Here is a 16,456-nt window from a genome sequence, read left to right as displayed (position 1 = left end):
GTCACTGCTCTCTCGCCAAGAGGCGAGCATGTCGATAGGCCAAGGGGCTCCTGGGAGGCAGCTGCACTTGAGCTTGGCTGCCATCGCCCCAGGGGCAGACAGCGGGGGGACGTTCCCTGGGGCGGGCCTGGGCTGGGGTCCAGAAGGGCTGTGGGTGAGGACCCCCTGCAGAACCTCCCAGAGGAACCCCCTGCTACCGCGGGGCACTGACAGCCGGGGGAGGACAGGGTGGTGCCGCCGAGTGAACACTCGACCTCCTCTGCCTCCTTGCCCTCTTCGCGGCACGTGGGAAGAAGAAGGAGCCACGCGGAGAGGGAGGCGAGGGGGCCCACACTGCCCCTCCTCCACGCCACATCTCTGAAGCGAGGGCTTTGTCCCCGCTGGTGGGAGGTGTGGGCAGGCAACGGAAGTGGGTTGGCATGATGGAACAGAGTTGCATTTCCCCCCAAATAACCCTGTGTCATCAAAGAAATACGGAATCAGACTAGGATCCCTCAAGAACTTTAATGAGTGAGAAAGATAAAGCAATGCCACCTCTGTTTGACACTGAAGGCCAAGTTAAACTTACTCAAGAACGCAGTTAGCTGCACATGTCTAGAAGGAGTGGCGCCAGACCGATCTAGCTTTCACTGTTTAAGTTCAGGACTTCCCAACGATGAGGGGTAGGAGCTCTTTATTAGGGCAGAGTCCTCTGTATCTTTCACGCTGGGATGTCTTTTCAGAATGCATAGAGAAATAAGGAAAAGGATTTGAGTTCAAAGAGGCTCGTGACAAGTCTCTATAGCAACAGCACACGGCTCCACCCTAACGCAGGCCTGCTCAGCCTCGGTTACTTGCGTGGGACCTACTGTGTGCAAGGCCTGTGTCGGGGGCCGGAGAGGTACGACACACCTGCTGCGTGTGGATGCGCCCACCCTGTCTAGGGAGTGTGGGGCAGTAACCAGCAGGACAGTGCAACAGGGAGGAGAGGGAGGTGTGGAGGGAGAGAGTGGGGTGTTCCCGCCCCCCACCCAGGCCGGGGGTGGGGGGTGGCGCAGAGACCAGGCCGAGGGAGGTCTGTCAGGCGGAGCACATGCTGCTTTCAGTGACGAATGACCAGGGACGACAAAGACGAACTCCGGCTGACCTTGGGCTAATCCCAACAGCCCGCCTCTTGGTCACTCCAGAACCTGTGTGATGGTGGCGGGGTCACTCGGTCAGGGCCCTGGGGCTGACGGTGCGGCGGACGCCACGGCTACCGCTGTTCAGTGAAGAAACGCAGCCCAGCCAGCGTGCCCCCCCACGGAGACGGGCCACGGGCGCGCCCAGCGGGATTCGCAGTTACTGGACATTGACTTTGCTTTGTGTTGGTGTTTTTCCCTCCTTCCAAAAAGAGGCCGTAATGGAAGCAGGGCATAAATCACTTCCTGGCACACGGAGACAAATTTCTAAAATGGGCTGTGGCATACAACCAATTTCCCATTAAAAGCCGCTCCTTCTAAACGCTGAAAAGCTATAAATCAACAAGCCTAATGGACTCTGTCCTGTCTATTCAGTACGTTCTAGGGCATGGAATGTAGGGTGTAAAACATCGTGGGGCCCGGGGGGACGGAACCCTCCAGCAGAGCGCACGTTGGAGTGCAATCCTCCAGCAGAAAGCTTCCCTCCGTCTCCGTTCCCGGCCGGCACTGCCTGCCTGCCTCACACACTTCCCGCTGGGCGCGGCGGGCGCAGCACGGCCGCCTGGCGGCTGTGGGCCGTGGGCCCAGATCTCTCATCCAGCCGGCGGACCTCCGGGGGGCTACTCTGATGCCAAAGGAGGAAGGTTCCGAACGGCTCAGCATAGCTCTTGCCTGATAACCCCCATGGGATCTCCATTCCTGCGGTTCTGCTCCTGTCCTAGTTGTTGGCTTAGTTTGTGCTGGTGCAGGGAATCAGAAGCATAAATGGTGCAAAATAGACAGAGGGAGGTTAATAGTAGTATAGGAAAGGGAGAAGCCAAAGAACGTATATGTATGACCCATGGACATGAACTGAGGAGTGGGGGGACCCTGGAGGTTGGGGGGATACAGGGTGGAAGGGAATGAAGAGGAGGAAAAAAGGGACAACTGGCATAGCCTAATCAATAAAATACACTAAAAAAAGAGAAAGCTCTGGCCTTATCACTGTTGTTCAAAACATGGCCGCCTTCATGGCGGCGGTTTTGACGTGGTGTCTCCTGTTCCCTTGCCCACTGCGACCTCCCGTCTGGCTCAGGGGCCAGCCAGCCCTCACTGCCTTACTCTCGGCGTGCCTGCCTTCCCTTCCCCCTCTGCGCAGGCCAGAAACGGCGATGGAAGGGCTCTGCCTCGTCACACAGCAGAGCCCGCTGTGACCTCCTGTCACGCGAGGAGACGTCCTGTGTGGGGCTCTGGTTCCAGGTCAGCTGGGGACAGGGCGGGTTCCAGCATCGAAGTCCTTTTCCAGGAACCGCTGGCTGACCCCCCGGCTAAGTGGGGCTGCTTCCCAGGCTGCAAGGACAGGGGCCCACCCTCGCTGCTCAGAGCCCTGCGGGGCCAGGGGGCAGGCAGCCAGGGTCTGGGGCTGCCAGTTTGGTCACGAGGGCTGTTCTCACTCGCTGTTCGGGTCGCTCAGCCCTGGAAAACATAGCCGTGTTGCAAGATTTCTTCATTGCTCGGTTGCGTACCATCAAATTACTCATAAACTTAATGTAATTTGAGGTTTTCCTCACAAATGAGTCACATGGCAAAGACACAAAGGAGTTGGCCAACCCCAGCAAGAACTCCTAGTTTGCAGACTTTATCTCTGTTTTCCTGTTTATAGGCCATTTATCCCATAATCTTTGCAGAGGAGAACAGCAAGGACAGACACAGAGAGGGCTGGCTTCCTGGTGCCAGCGGTACCCAAGGGCTTAGAGAGGCTTAATCCAGAAGAGCACTCTTGACTCAGACACCGAGCATGAGAAACGGATGAGGAGGAGAGAACATTTACTTATTGTCACGGTTTCTTCGGTCCGGGTAGAGGCCTGTTTCTGCAGAAGCCTCTGTCCAGCTGGTGTAGGCGCACCTGTTTTCTTTACCTTGGAATACAGGGATGGGCAAAAGTCGGCTTACAGCGGCTCGAATAAATACTGCAATAGTTAATAAATAACAACACAAGAGTACACTCTTTGTTTTGCATAGTCACGACTGTAAACCTACTTTTCCCCACCCCTGTGTATATCAGAGGCCCATTGAAGAGGGGCTGGTTAGACTAGGCTTGTCGAGTTCATGGTATATGCATCATTCCCAGGCGTGGCTCATGGCAGACACTGCAAATGGCACACAGTGCTCTTTCTGGGGCAGCCTCAGAATCCTTCTCGGCCCCGAGCTCTGGACAGTTAGCAACAACCCATCAGCGCAGACGTGAGAGAGATGTTTGAGTCGCCCACCCTGAAGGCCAGGCTATCATGCGAGCCTGGACTTACATGTCGGCTGCCTTGGGGTAGAGAAGAGCTCTCCTCTCCTAAAACATAAACCATCGGCTCTTGTCATGTAGAGGCTGACCGAGAAAACTGTTCTAGGGAGAGGAGTTGATGAAATTATCCTCTGAACTCATACCATCCCAATTAGTTAGGACACTGTCATTCCAGAGATAGCAGAGGTCAAGGAGCTGTTGCATTTCTGAGCAAGCAAAGCTCATTTAGGCAGGAAGCAGGCATCTGCTGTCATTTGGGATGGTGGCTGTTTAGGGTCCTCTCAGAGGGACACCTCTGTCCTCTGGCACCTGTCACCGATTGAGGACCGTCTAATGAAGCCCCTGGTAGGCAGAACTCCTCCAGGGCTGAGCTTTTAGGAGCAATCAGACGTGAAGGGGAGGGTGGAAGGGGGGATGGAGAATGGGAGGAGGGACAGGTGGATGGGGAGAGGGCACGGCCCACTTCCTCCCCCTCCTGGCAGAGCAGGTGTCCTGCGCAGCACAGCCGCTATGGGTGCTGATAATGGGCTGAGTTCCAAGGGGCCAGACACCCCCCAACCCCGACATTTCATTTCCCTCCACAGATGCAGATAACCTGGGCCTGTGTGCACCTCTCCTAGGTACAGCCTACCCCTGCAAAAGGGATCTTGTTCTGGCCACCACAAGCGCCTGCTTGGCAGAGGTAACTCTGGTCAGCTTTAAGGCAACTTCCATGATTGGGCGGTGGGCACTGTCAATCACCTGCCCAGCAGTTATGCTCCCTTCCTCCTTCCTAACAGAATCCAGTCCCAGAGGAGGATTCCAATAAGCCTTAACCAGTCACGGTAATCCCAGGCTGATTGCCAGTGATTGGCTCTCCAATCCAGGCTAAGCCAATCAGAGTGCACCATCCAGTTAGATGCTCTAATGACAGAATGGGGTGAGTTTTTGAGCATGGTTTCTCCACTATGCCTCATACTTGTTTTGCCTTCCCCCCTCCATCCGTGAGCAAGAAATGGCCACCAAATAACTTGTTTCCGGTTGCCATGGTGTGGGCGGCCTCCACAGTAGTTGATAACCTATTCTCAGCGAGGTCTCAGGGGCTCCTTTAGTAGCTTTTAAATCTCTAGGAGTCCAGCAGAGGTCGGGAGGGGCTGTGTAAGAGAAACGCTCTTTTCCACTTCTCCTTCCTTGTTCTCCTCTCCGGTGGAGGAACTGACGAAGGGAGATGGTGCTGAAAGTCCCATCCTACGGAGGGAAGCTAGCTAATTGCCAAAGGGAAATCTCCATCCAACCAACGTGCTATGTGTTCTGTGTCTGCGACGCAGGGGTTTGGGAAGGGGATCCTTTGCTGGAGGGGACCCCATCATCACGTGCTAGGACAGGCCAGCTCGGAGAAGCCACGGTCCTGGGGTGCTCAGTCCTTGTCCTGCTCTCCAGCCTGAAACCCCAGAGCTTTTCCAGGGGCTGGGCGTTAGTTTCCTTGGCATCGGGAGGCCCCCCTCCCTAACTAAGTCATGAAGGTGGAGACAATAACAACTGGTTCTTACTAAGAGCCACTGTATCAGCCACGTGCTCTGCATGGACCTTCTGTACCATTGAGCGCTATTGCTGAGGATGTGGGATGGTGCCCACTTTACAGACAGGACACAGCCGAGGCCTGCAGACACAGGCAGCTCGCCCGGGTGTGTTCAGTCGGTAAGAAACAGAGCTCAGAGTCCATCCGTAAGTGCACCCCTGTCGCTAGACAGCACCACACCCACCATGGCGGTGCCCCACCATGCTGGTGCCCCCCTGGCCTGCCAGCCCACTCCGGCCCCTGCTTGTCACTGGGGGCTGACCTGGGAGGTGAGAAGGCAGAGCAGCTGCACTGTGCCGGCCAACCAGCTCCCCAGCCGGCTCTCAGATGCAGCAGGTGGAGGGCAGTGTCTCAAACCACACGCACTCCCCACCCCAGCGGGACCCAAGGGTCTCAGTGCCATTTTACAGCTGACAACCAAAAGACCAGAGACGGAGTGACCGGTGTCAAGCCACTCGAGGCAGCGACAGGACCGGTTGCTCGGCTCAGACCTTCTGCTTCTGCCCTGGTGACAGCGCTGCCTCTCAGGCCAGGCCGGCCAGGTCAGCCCGCAGATTAGACCAGCTCCCGAGGGTCCTGGGGGGCACACGTGGGTCCAGTTCCGTCAGCTGTTGGCCACCGCAGGCTCGCGGAACGGGCGGGGGGTGCACGGAGCCACGCCCGGGGGACTCTAGGAGAGGGTGGGGGCTGTAGAAGCGCACGGCCAAGCGGAAGGAGGTTTCCTCTCAGGCCTTCCCCTCGGGGGCCGCAGACAGTCTCCATGTGACGAGTGTTTTCCGAGTTCTCATTATGGGCCGGGCACATGGCGTAAGCTGTCCTGCACACACACCTCTGTCACAGCAACCCGGCGAGGTGGCGACGGCGGCGTCATTTGAAAAGGGAAAAAGTGACACGCTACAAGATGGAGTGACTTACCCGAGGTCACGAAAGTTACAGGCAATGGAATCAACACTTGAATCCGGAGCCGCCTGAACCCAGCTCCCCCGGTCTTCGCGTTCGCCCAGGCTCTTCTCTGCTCATCCACTCACGTCTTCCTGGAAGCCGGAAGAACAAAGGAGGCTACCCCAGCAAAATCTGAATGGTGACGAGAACATCGGCGTGTCCCTGATCGATGAGCCGGGGCCCCTGGCGCCGGAACCTGCCCGGTAAGTCTGACCCCACCCGGAAGGAGACACGCGCAGACGAGTGTGCGTCACCTGCCCCCAAGGGGTGGCTCTCAGGTGGGCCCACACACGGTGCAGGGGTTCTGTTATGGACTGATCGTGTTCCCCAAGTCCAGGCGTGAAAGCCTGGGCCCCCAATATGGCCGAATGTGGAGACTGGGCCTTTGGGGGGGTAGAATGAGGTCATAACCGCGGAGCCCTAGTCCGGCAGGACCGGCGTCTTTGGGAGAGGAAGGTGGACCAAAGAGCTCTCTCTCTGTCCCTCTCTCTCCCCCCACCCCACGCGGAAGAGGCCGTGTGGGGACACAGTGAGAAGGCATCATCTACAAGCCAGGACAAGGGGCCTCGCCAGAAACCACCCGCAGAGGCACCTCGATCCCAGACGTACGGCCTCCAGCCCTGCGAGAAGCCAGGCATCTGTGCGGGCGCCCGGCCTGGGGCCTCTTGTCACGGCAGCCCGAGCAGACAGACTGACACAGTTCTCTCTAGGGGAACCCCAACCCCACCTTCCGGCGCAGGGGCCAGAGCTCGGGCTCTGGGGGCGGGCGGGGGCGCTCAGGTCATCCCGGCTTTCCGTTTAGCAGGGAGCCTGGGTTTCCCGTCCTTCCCTGAGCCCGTGGCGTGGAATTGCTATGGCGAGTCACTGCAAAGAGGCGCAGGAAGGGCTTGTCCGGATGGGCGGGACACTGAATGCGGTTACCGCTGTCCCAGTGAAGTCACCCTCACTCTGCACGGCCCGGGAGGGAGGGGCTCGGCCACCAGAGGGACCGGCATCGTGGCGCACCACCTGCGGAAGGCCTAGTTTCTCCATCACAGATTCTCTGTTGCTCTACACAGTCATTTCATCCTTAGTTTTAACTTTTTTAAACTTTAATTTTTGAGTTTTGAGAGAGAGGGAAAAGGAGGGAGAAAGAGGGAGAGAAACATCGACGTGTGAGAAAAACATTCATCGGTTGCCTTCTAGGGACCAAACCCGAAACTCAGACGCGGGCCCTGACCGGAAATCAAACCCGCAACAACACTTTAGCCTGCAGGACGATGCCCGACCAATGCAGTCACAGCAACCGGGGCCCACTTTGTATCCTCTTTTAAAGTCATAGCTGCACACTTGGAGACTGGTCTTTTCTCTCTGGAGCAGCTCCCGAGAGGTGGGGACTTTGGCAGGGACAGGGCAGCGTGGGGGAGGCGTGTACCACCCCACCCTCCGGAGTAGGTCTCGCTCTTGCCAGGGATTTAGGAAAACCCAGTCATCGGTGGAGGAGAGTGTACGTGGAGAACTGCAAAGGTTCTCGAGAAGCTGCTCGAAGGAGGTACGCACGGTGAAGGGGCAGGAAGGCCCCGTTTCCTGCCGTCTTGGGGACAGTCACACCCAAAGGACACGACGCCTCGGTGGGCTCAGTTACTTCCTCCTGCAGCAGCAGAATCGGTCCTTTTTCAAGCACACTTCCTCCTAAGATGCCCTGACGTCCCCTAAACCAGGCAGCTGGGTGTGTGCAGGCTCGGTGGGACTTCTGCTCCGCAAAGGAAACTGGGCCGCTGGTCGGAAGCCTAAAATAGCCCTAACCCAGGAAATCCTGAACTGGTTTCCCCGGCTCCTCAGAGACGCGGAGGGACTGAGACATCACATCCCCACTCCCTGTCCTCGGGCGGGAACTGGGCACTGATCGTGGGCACCCGTCCGTGGGGAGGAGCGCCTGCTGGTGCTGCCTTGGGCCGGGCTCAGGACAGAGGCCACCTGACGGGACGCCTGTACCTGCTGTGCCTTTTCACGGGAGAGGCACGTGGGGAATGTCTTCTGTTCGTTTCACGATTCATTCTACTGTGTACATATAATTTACTTTCGATCATACCATCACTTTCTTGAACATGTGGCCAGTGCTTTTAATTTCATTAATAGACTTTATTATTTAGAGCAGTTTTTGGTTCCTAGCAAAACTCAGCAGAAAGTGTAGAGAGTTCTCGTGTGGCCCTTGGGTTCCAGCGGCCACTGGGGAGGGCGGGCAGGAGGGCGTGGCACGGAGGGAGGGAGCTGCCAGCGGAGTGTGGAGGGAGTCCGAAGGCCCTAGGCCCAGCCTGGTCCTTACCTGTTCTGCAAATACTAGGGGGCAGAGTGCCTGTCCCGAGGAGCCCCTGGTCACACAGAGCGGCAGACTGTCCGAAGCCTTGCCTTAGGGACATTTTTTACCTCTCCTCTCTACCCCCCAGCGCTGGACCAGAGCTGCTGACAAACTAGGTCTAAAAGGCGGGCGTTGGGTTACCAATCCTGCCTTCCTTTGCTTACCCTCAAGTGGAAGGTCAGAAAGTCAGGAGGTGGTTATAAATAGGCGGCAGAGGTTGGGGTAGCGTGGGTCCAGGAGCCACGAGGGCCGGCTGTCACCACCTTCGAGTCCTGGCGACGGGTGGCTGTGGAGGTGACTTTGAAGTCCACTCAGTGTCCCCATGTCTGTGCAAAGCTCACTGACCGGGAGGTGGTGGTGATGCAGGAGCTTTATCCTGCCCTAGACTGGGAGGTGGCCATGGCTTTTTATTCCCACCCCCACGCCCCACTTGGGGTGTGTCTGTGGAACTAAGCACTGACACGCTGCTGAGCCCCAGCAATCATGGCTGTGCTGAAAACCCATAAAGGAGAAAACGGTAAGGCCTCTCCCAGCCACACAGGGTGTTGGGAGTCCTCGAACCCCTCTGAGGCTGGTGGGGAAGTCCCACGCGGACGGGCCTCTGGACCTGGAGCCCAGGACGGCGGGACAAGCGCAGCTCAAGCAGCCTCCACAGACCGGCCCCTGGGCCCCGGGGCCGTGTGCCTGCAGCTGCAAAACTCAGCCTCTTCTGAATTAAAGTCTGCCCTGGCCAGTGGGTTCAATGGTTGGAGCATTGTCCCGTAACTGAAAAGTTGTGGGTTCGATTCCAGGCCAGGGCACATGCCGGTTCTGGCACAGATTCCTGGTCTGGGTGAACAGGAAGGCAACCAATCAACGCTTCTCTCCCATCGGCGTTTCTCTCTAAAAAGCAAACAAACAAAAAAGACTGTCCTTGGGTGAGGATGCCAAAAGGGTCTGTCATCTACTTAAAAACACGAGCACCTACCACTGCGTGCCAGGCATTGCTCTGGGCCCTGGAAATACAGTCGTGAGCCACCGAGTCCCTGCTTTTTAGGGGGTGTATGCTTTATCTCGGGGAATGGGATACAAATAACTTCAGTATGGCGTACACCTGCACCATGACATGGAGAAGCCAAAAGTGCTATGGTAAATTAAAAAAGCAGAGTAAGGGGCTGGAGATGGATGGAGGGGGTAGGTATTATTAAAGGGGTTTGAGCTAAGTTAGAAGTGGGCCACAGATGCCTGGAGAGGGGGTCCCACCCCGGCTGCAACTGTGGGGCCGTGTGTCAGAGGAGAGGCTGGTGCCGCCGGAGTGTGGACAGGAGGCGGGAGGGACGGTGGGCCCCACGGGCTGCTGAGGGGGACACCGCACATGGCCAGGGCCCCAGCCCTCTCTGGGCCAGGTACAAATTTCACAGTCACCAACTGTGCTGTAGAAAAAGCGAAGTTTTGAGAACTGTGCACTTACCGACTCTGAGCCACGGCTGAGAAGCTAGTTTAGGTCCTGCCAGGTAAAGTGGGTCTGTCAGGGATTTCCCTGGTCACCCTCCAGTCCCCACTACCCCTCACACTGGGGGCTTCGCTTGAATCCGTGTGGTGTTTGTCACGGTGTCCTTGACCGCTGTTTCTGCCTGGTGGCCACCGCGGGGATGTGACCCCCCTCACAGCGTCTTCAGTGAGGCCGTGGCTCTCGGGATCCAGTTGCATCTGCTCGTGGCAGCCCTGTCGGACCCCAGAGGGCTGCCACCACCCTAGGGTGCTGCCCGGATGCTAAACATCACAGATCTGGGTGTTCACTCAGATGGTCTGTGGCAGTAAGTCCCCATCTGCTTATAAACACCAGTCCAGGTGAGTGTCCCCAGCAGATGGAAGTGACAGGTCTTAGGACCTTCTCCTGCACTGCGCACAGGCGCTCCACCCAGATCGGCCCAGGCAGCTGCCCGCTGCTCCTTGCTGCTGCCCGGGGCCTGGGGGCGAAGGGTGGGCTCCCTCTGTCTGTCTGCCTTTCCCCGTCCTGCCGTGATTTCCACCAGCTGCAAACCACATCAGAACCGAGTCTGTAGGCAAACAATTTCTGATGTCTTCTTTCGGATTATCTGTATACTCATTGACATTTTAGATAAAATACAGAGAACTGAATGTAGCTCGGCTGGTTTCCATGGGTTACAAAAACGGAAGTAGACTCTGTTAAAAAAAAAAAGAAGAGAGAAAGCTCTGCCCCCCCTTAGACGACGCCTGCCCTCCCGAGCTGCTCACTGGGGCCCCTCCGCCCCCCAGCAGTGAAGAGGTCAGGAAAACTCTAAGGGATTCTTCTCAGCAACAGACACCCCCCACCCCATGATGGCGCTGATCCGGAGGAGTCTGCGGAAACAAAGGCCAGCCCCTTCCTTTGGATAACACAGACTTTAAAAATAGGCTAACCACAGCGACAGGAAGCTCACATGTGAATGAATTTCTGAAATAACATAGAAGCCCCTTGGTCACAAGGAAGTGCCAAATCACAGGGAAGGTGACAGCTGGGGTGGGGGGGGCTCTTCCTTTCGGAGGTCCCCGGTTCACATCCTGCTGGGGACAGAAACAGGGGGCTGTCCTTGTGAGGCGGCGGCGCCCAGTGCTGCACATGGGGCACAGGAGGATTTGGGGGGACGTCGAGAGCTTCCTAGAAGGTCTCCTCCCAGCCACATCTCGGTCACCTGCCGACGTGTTCGTGGACCAGGTTTTATTGCAGAGTGTTAGTGTTCATGTAGATCTAGGACAACCTCCTAGGGCACCCCCAGGATGCCGGCGACAGAGCAGAGCGGTAGGGCCCCGCTCTGACCTGGGCACAGCCGATCCGAGGCCATAATCGATGTAACGATGGCGGGGGCCCTGGCCTGCGCTCCCTGGGAACGGGGTTCAGAACAAGCCTGGTGGCCTCGCACGCCATCTGTTCTCCTCGTCCCCAGAAACCGTGTTTTCCAGAACGGCTTCCAGACTGACCTAACAGCCTAATTAAGCTTCAATCCCCAGGCTGGATGGCCATAAAAAAATACCGCCGCTGCCAAAAGAAACGGCGGCCGGCCAGCTTTCTCAAACAGGGACGGCGGGACGGGCCTCTGCGTGCTGTCAACTCCTTTGTATCTTTCCAGAACGTTGATGGGGTCAAGGCAACCTTTTCTAAAGGCTTTATAAAAAATCTGTATTTTTCCCACACTGATGTTCCATGCCAGCCAGGCCGGCCTGCCCCAGAGCCCACCACGGGCTCTGCGTCAGGAGAGCCACAGAAAAATAAATTCGCGGTCCCGAGCGAGTCGGACGGAATTCAGCTGCCGAGTCATCGGGAACTGCTGCCAGAGGAGCATCCCCGCCGAAGTCCCTGAAGGCTCCGAGGAGAGAGGAAAAACTTGTTTTCAATTGATGCCTCGGAAAAGAACGTAACGGTTTTGAATCTCTGGAAGTAGGAAGTTAAGTTTTCTTCTTTTCAGCTTTTGTTTGTTCGTTTCTAGTGGTCATAGAAGAACCACCTGATGAGTTCCATGTGTTTCCAAACATGGGTTTAGTCTGCGTGGTGGTGGTGAGGCAGAGACAGCCGCCGACGGGAACCCCACCATCTGGGGCCTGGACGTCGAGGGTCAAGGGTGGTGGGCTCAGGGCCAGGCTCAGAACTCAGGAGAGCTTGGGGCTCAGGAATGAATGCTTCGGGGTGCTTAGATCCTACAACTGTCATTAGTATCAATTCAGGCAGGTTATGGATTATTTTGTGGCCTGGCCTCAGATCTAAGTATTATTTATGACTTTTGTTTCTATGTAAAAATATATTCCAAGTTTCAAGCTAATTTATGGACTATAAGCAATCCATTGATAAAAAGTATGCAAAATATGCATTACTAGTACGTACTATAGTGATTAGTATGTACTGTATAAAACTAATTATGTACTAATGTGTAACAGTCTATAATATATTTGAGTATGATATATACCTTTGAGTATATGCCTTATACTCGTTTCATTCTCAGCTCTTCATCACAGATTAGCCTGGTTTGTGATATGAAAGGTCACGACTGTCCATTTATTGGTCATTTTTCCTCTCCATCAAACACGGTTAGCTCGTTTGGAGCACGTGCGCTGACTCAGCATCAGTCCCAGCGACGAGCGTGGTGCTGTGCTCGGGGCTGGTGGCAGTGAGCTCAGGAGAGGCGGTGCTGCCCTTGTGGAGCGGAACTTCTAGTAGGTCAGTGTTGGGACCGTAGAGGACATCTGGGCACTGTGACTTCCTGTGTCTCCGGGGACAGGACACTCCACGTTTCCTGTTCTCTCCAACAGGACGATAGATAACGCTGCCTGTGCATTCATTTTGTTGAATCGCCCAGGTTTCTGTTTCCGAGTAAAAATGTGACTTTAGAAAGGTGGCACATAAGTATTTATTTTACGTTTCACTTCAAGGGCATCTGTTTCACCAAAGGTCTATTATCCAGCGACAAATGACTGTGGCTGTGAAATGTGAGTGCACGGCACTTACTCCCCGTGGAACAGAAAGCGTGCGCATTACTCCGTGACTGAGAGCGTGTCACGTGCCCCACGGACGCTTGTCAATGGAACCGGTTAATAGATTTGTAGTTAAAACATTTTAAAGCATGCAATCCCCACATGAAATACGTTAAATACTACAACTTTTTTCCTATTGGAATGAAAGGCCTCAATTTCACCCCACGTTAGGATACGTGCCCTGCCGTAAGGACTGAAGGGGGGCCTCAGGGGAGCCTGCGGGGCTGAGCCAGACGCCCAGGAGCAAGTTCTTAGTTCAAGTTCTTGCTCCCAGTTCAAGTTCCGGCTGCACAGGGACCTGCATCTCAGCAACTTCCTTCCCTTACCACCAGGACACGGAAGGGGGTGAAAGAGGAGGTGGCTCTTCTCTGAGGCCCTTAGGCCTCAGGATGCGGTCTGCTCCATGAGGCTGGGTCTCTGGCCCAGAACTGTGGTCACTGTATCCTGGTCACCTCCAGCAACCACGCCCACGCCTTCCCGAGCATTTGATTGTCCCCCGCAGGGGTCTACAGGGACAGAGGACATGCACATGGGAACAGAAACAACAGGTAGTCCGTGAAGACTGTCCAACATGCGAGGGAGTGGGACGGAGCTGGTTAGCGGCGATGGTGGCAGAGCTGAGTACACTGAAAACCACGGAATCGTACGTTTTTGAGTGTATGATGTGTGGAGTACATCTCAACTTGAGGAAATACACGGTGGACCAAGGACTGTAGGAGTTCTGAGGAAGGTGGGCCCTCAGGCTGTCGGAGATCTCGTGGAGGCGCTGGTCCTTGGGCAAGGTCGTGAAGACTGGGAAGGACTCAGGGGGAGGGGCACACGGCCCTGCAAGCAAGGGGAGGGGTGAGGTGGGCCGAGGGTGAGGCAGGCGGGAGGCACAGGAGGCCGGGGCCAGACGACGGAGGCTTTGGTGTGGGTCCGAGCCTTACACCTGGAACCTGGGAATTGGAAAAGATCCGAGAGGGGACCTCTTGGCCAACATTCTTACCTACATTCCGGGGTAGGTAGTGAAGGTAGCAAGACAGAGGAGAAGAAGAACAAGTGTATTGCGGGTTGAGGGTCTGTATACTCTGTGGTCATTCATGAATTGAAGAAGTTCAGACTCACACCTGCAGGAAACCAGCATGGATGTTTGTGATTGGCAAACCGTGTTTTATCCAGAGGGATGTCTACACAGTGCAAATCTACTGCGTACAAGTTGATTCTGGAGCGCAATAAAGTTGCACCCTTTCCTACACCTGTTGACCTTGACAATATCTCTCTTCTGTTTTTAAAGATTTTATTCACTTCTATTTAGAGAGAGGGGAAGGGAGGGAGAAAGAGCAGGAGAGAAACATCACTGTGTGGTTGCCTCTTGCACGTCCCCCACTGGGGACCTGGCCCACAGCCCAGGCATGTGCCCTGACTGGGAATTGAACTGGTGACCCTTTGGTTTGCAGCCTGTGTTCAATCCACTGGGCCACACAGGCCAGGGTGACAATATCTGTCTTATAAATACTTGTTTATATTTGAGGCCATTAGTGGTGTTTACTGAAGGAGAAAAATGCCTTAATTTATTTCGGGTTCAAGGTCAATTGTGCAAATGTTGATTAAAAGATGAAAAGCACTTGGGTGACCACAATGACCTCCGAACACATGCAATGTCATGCGTGATGTTCACCACTGCTCAGACCGTGGGCTTTGAGTACACTGTGCTTGCAGTTTAAAATGATTTATTTTTCACTTATGCGACAACGTAGGACTCTTGTGAAATAACGACCCAGAATGCCCCAGTGCCCTGAGCAAACGGTTAGCAAGACTTCAACCTTTATTACATTATTTATTATTTTTCTGTTGCAGGGTAAAATCATCTCCATTCGTATAGAACCCAGAGACCGTGTTTCCTTGGAGATGGCGTACCGCCTCTCGGCGTCCGTGTTAAAACAGCCAGGGCAATTAACAGACTTTGTTCATTCACATCTTCACCAGCCATACCTAACACCTTTTAAAACGTCGACAACTGATGGAAGAAAAGTCTTTGCAAAGCACATGATCGTCTGCCTTCCAGTCCATTCTGTATATAATTTCTGGGTTTGTGAGACTGAAGAAATAATTCCAGGTGAGGCCATTTATCTAGTCTTGTGGCGGCTGCAAACGCAGTTGCTGCAGAAATGGCCTAATCTTCAACCTCCCAATTATTTTTAATGTCTGGATTCAGGCACTGAACACTCGTATTCAAAATCCACCCTGGCTGTCTCTTATCAGGATGGTGTGCGACGGGCAAGTCGACGGAGGATTGGCTGATTTACAAAAACAACCTGTTACATCTTTGACATTTATTTGAAAGAAAACGGCGCTTCCACTTATTTAATATCTCAGTGATGACTTATTCATATAAGACAGAGAAAGACATCTCAAGGGAACAAAGGAGGGGCCGTTTCTTCGTGGAACACAGCACACGAGGCCATACCCAGACCTCCGGGCCAGTGCGGGGGACCAGGGGGGATGAGAATTCACTAGAAAGGCGCTCCCGCTTAGACCAGAGTATGCCAGACTCCCACAGTGCCTAGGTACTTCATACAAAATGTAAACATCCGTTCGATCTAGGCTCAGCTTCGAAACAGTTGTAAGGCATTAATCAGAAAAGTGTGTCCAACATTTGTCCCTTTATTCTCTTCTCTTACCCGATCCAGAACCAAATGGGCCGCACAGTGCGCTCGAGTGGAGGAGTGAACGGCAACCGACTCGGGAAACATCCCCTAAACGATTTGTGCGATCCCTCTAGCTAACCCAGACGCCTGAGCTGGGCTGGGTAAGCACGGGCTTCCCGGCAGAGAGGATGGTTGGTGAGTGGCAGGGGACAACAGTCAAGTCACAGAGAGACGCATTCACTGGGGTGCGGAGTGGGGTGGCTCTGAGACCTGCAAAGGGACTGACTGGTCAGGCTGGGCCCTTCGGAAGCCTCCAGCAGTTCCAGAATTTCCCTGGAGGTGCCGCCACAAGCCCCCGTGCCCAGGAGGCCTGCTGCCCAGCCTGGCGAACCCGTTTGTCCTGCTGCTGAACCGATGAGAAGGCTCAGGACTGGGGCTTTCAAAGCCATGAGAGGAGCCCCATGCACTCAGGAGCAGGAATGTGGCTCCTAAAATGGGGCTCGCTTCTCGTTTGGAAGCCCAGTTGGTACCCTGAACGTGGCAGGTGAAGACGGCGGTGCACGCGGAGGGCTGGGCAGGGCCCTGCCAGGCCCTCCTTCTGCCTGGTCTCTGGGGCCAGCTCAGGCATCCGGCATGCTGCTGGCACAGGCAGGGTGTGCACGCCGTCCTTCTCACGGGCTGAAACGGCTCCATTTAAAAGCTGGGGCGGGCACACACCCACACGCGGGGCCAGTCCTCCAGGCGCAGGGTGACGCGTCTGCGCGCCCTCTCGGGGGGCGGGCTACGGGCTCCACGCGCCGCCCTTCCCAGGGGACCGGGGCTTTCAGGCTGAATTCAGCCTTCACGCGCCCGCCAAGCCCGCCGTCCCTGGAGGGCTCCTGGGAGAATAACAGCAGATGAATTTTTAAAGAAGAAAATGAGTGTGGATGTGGATGTCTGATAATGGTCCAAGCTTTAATAGCACGGTGAAATATTTATCTTATGTCTTTAGAGCTAGCGTGCAATCGACCTGCGACAGCCGGACAGGACTGAGATCTGCTCAGCCGC

This window comes from Phyllostomus hastatus, unplaced genomic scaffold, assembly GCF_019186645.2.
Source record: "Phyllostomus hastatus isolate PE091 unplaced genomic scaffold, TTU_PhHast_1.1 phas_contig_40, whole genome shotgun sequence".
Classification (NCBI taxonomy): Eukaryota; Metazoa; Chordata; class Mammalia; order Chiroptera; family Phyllostomidae; genus Phyllostomus; species Phyllostomus hastatus.
The sequence above is the reverse complement of the archived record's forward strand: the minus strand, read 5'-3'. Positions refer to the sequence as shown.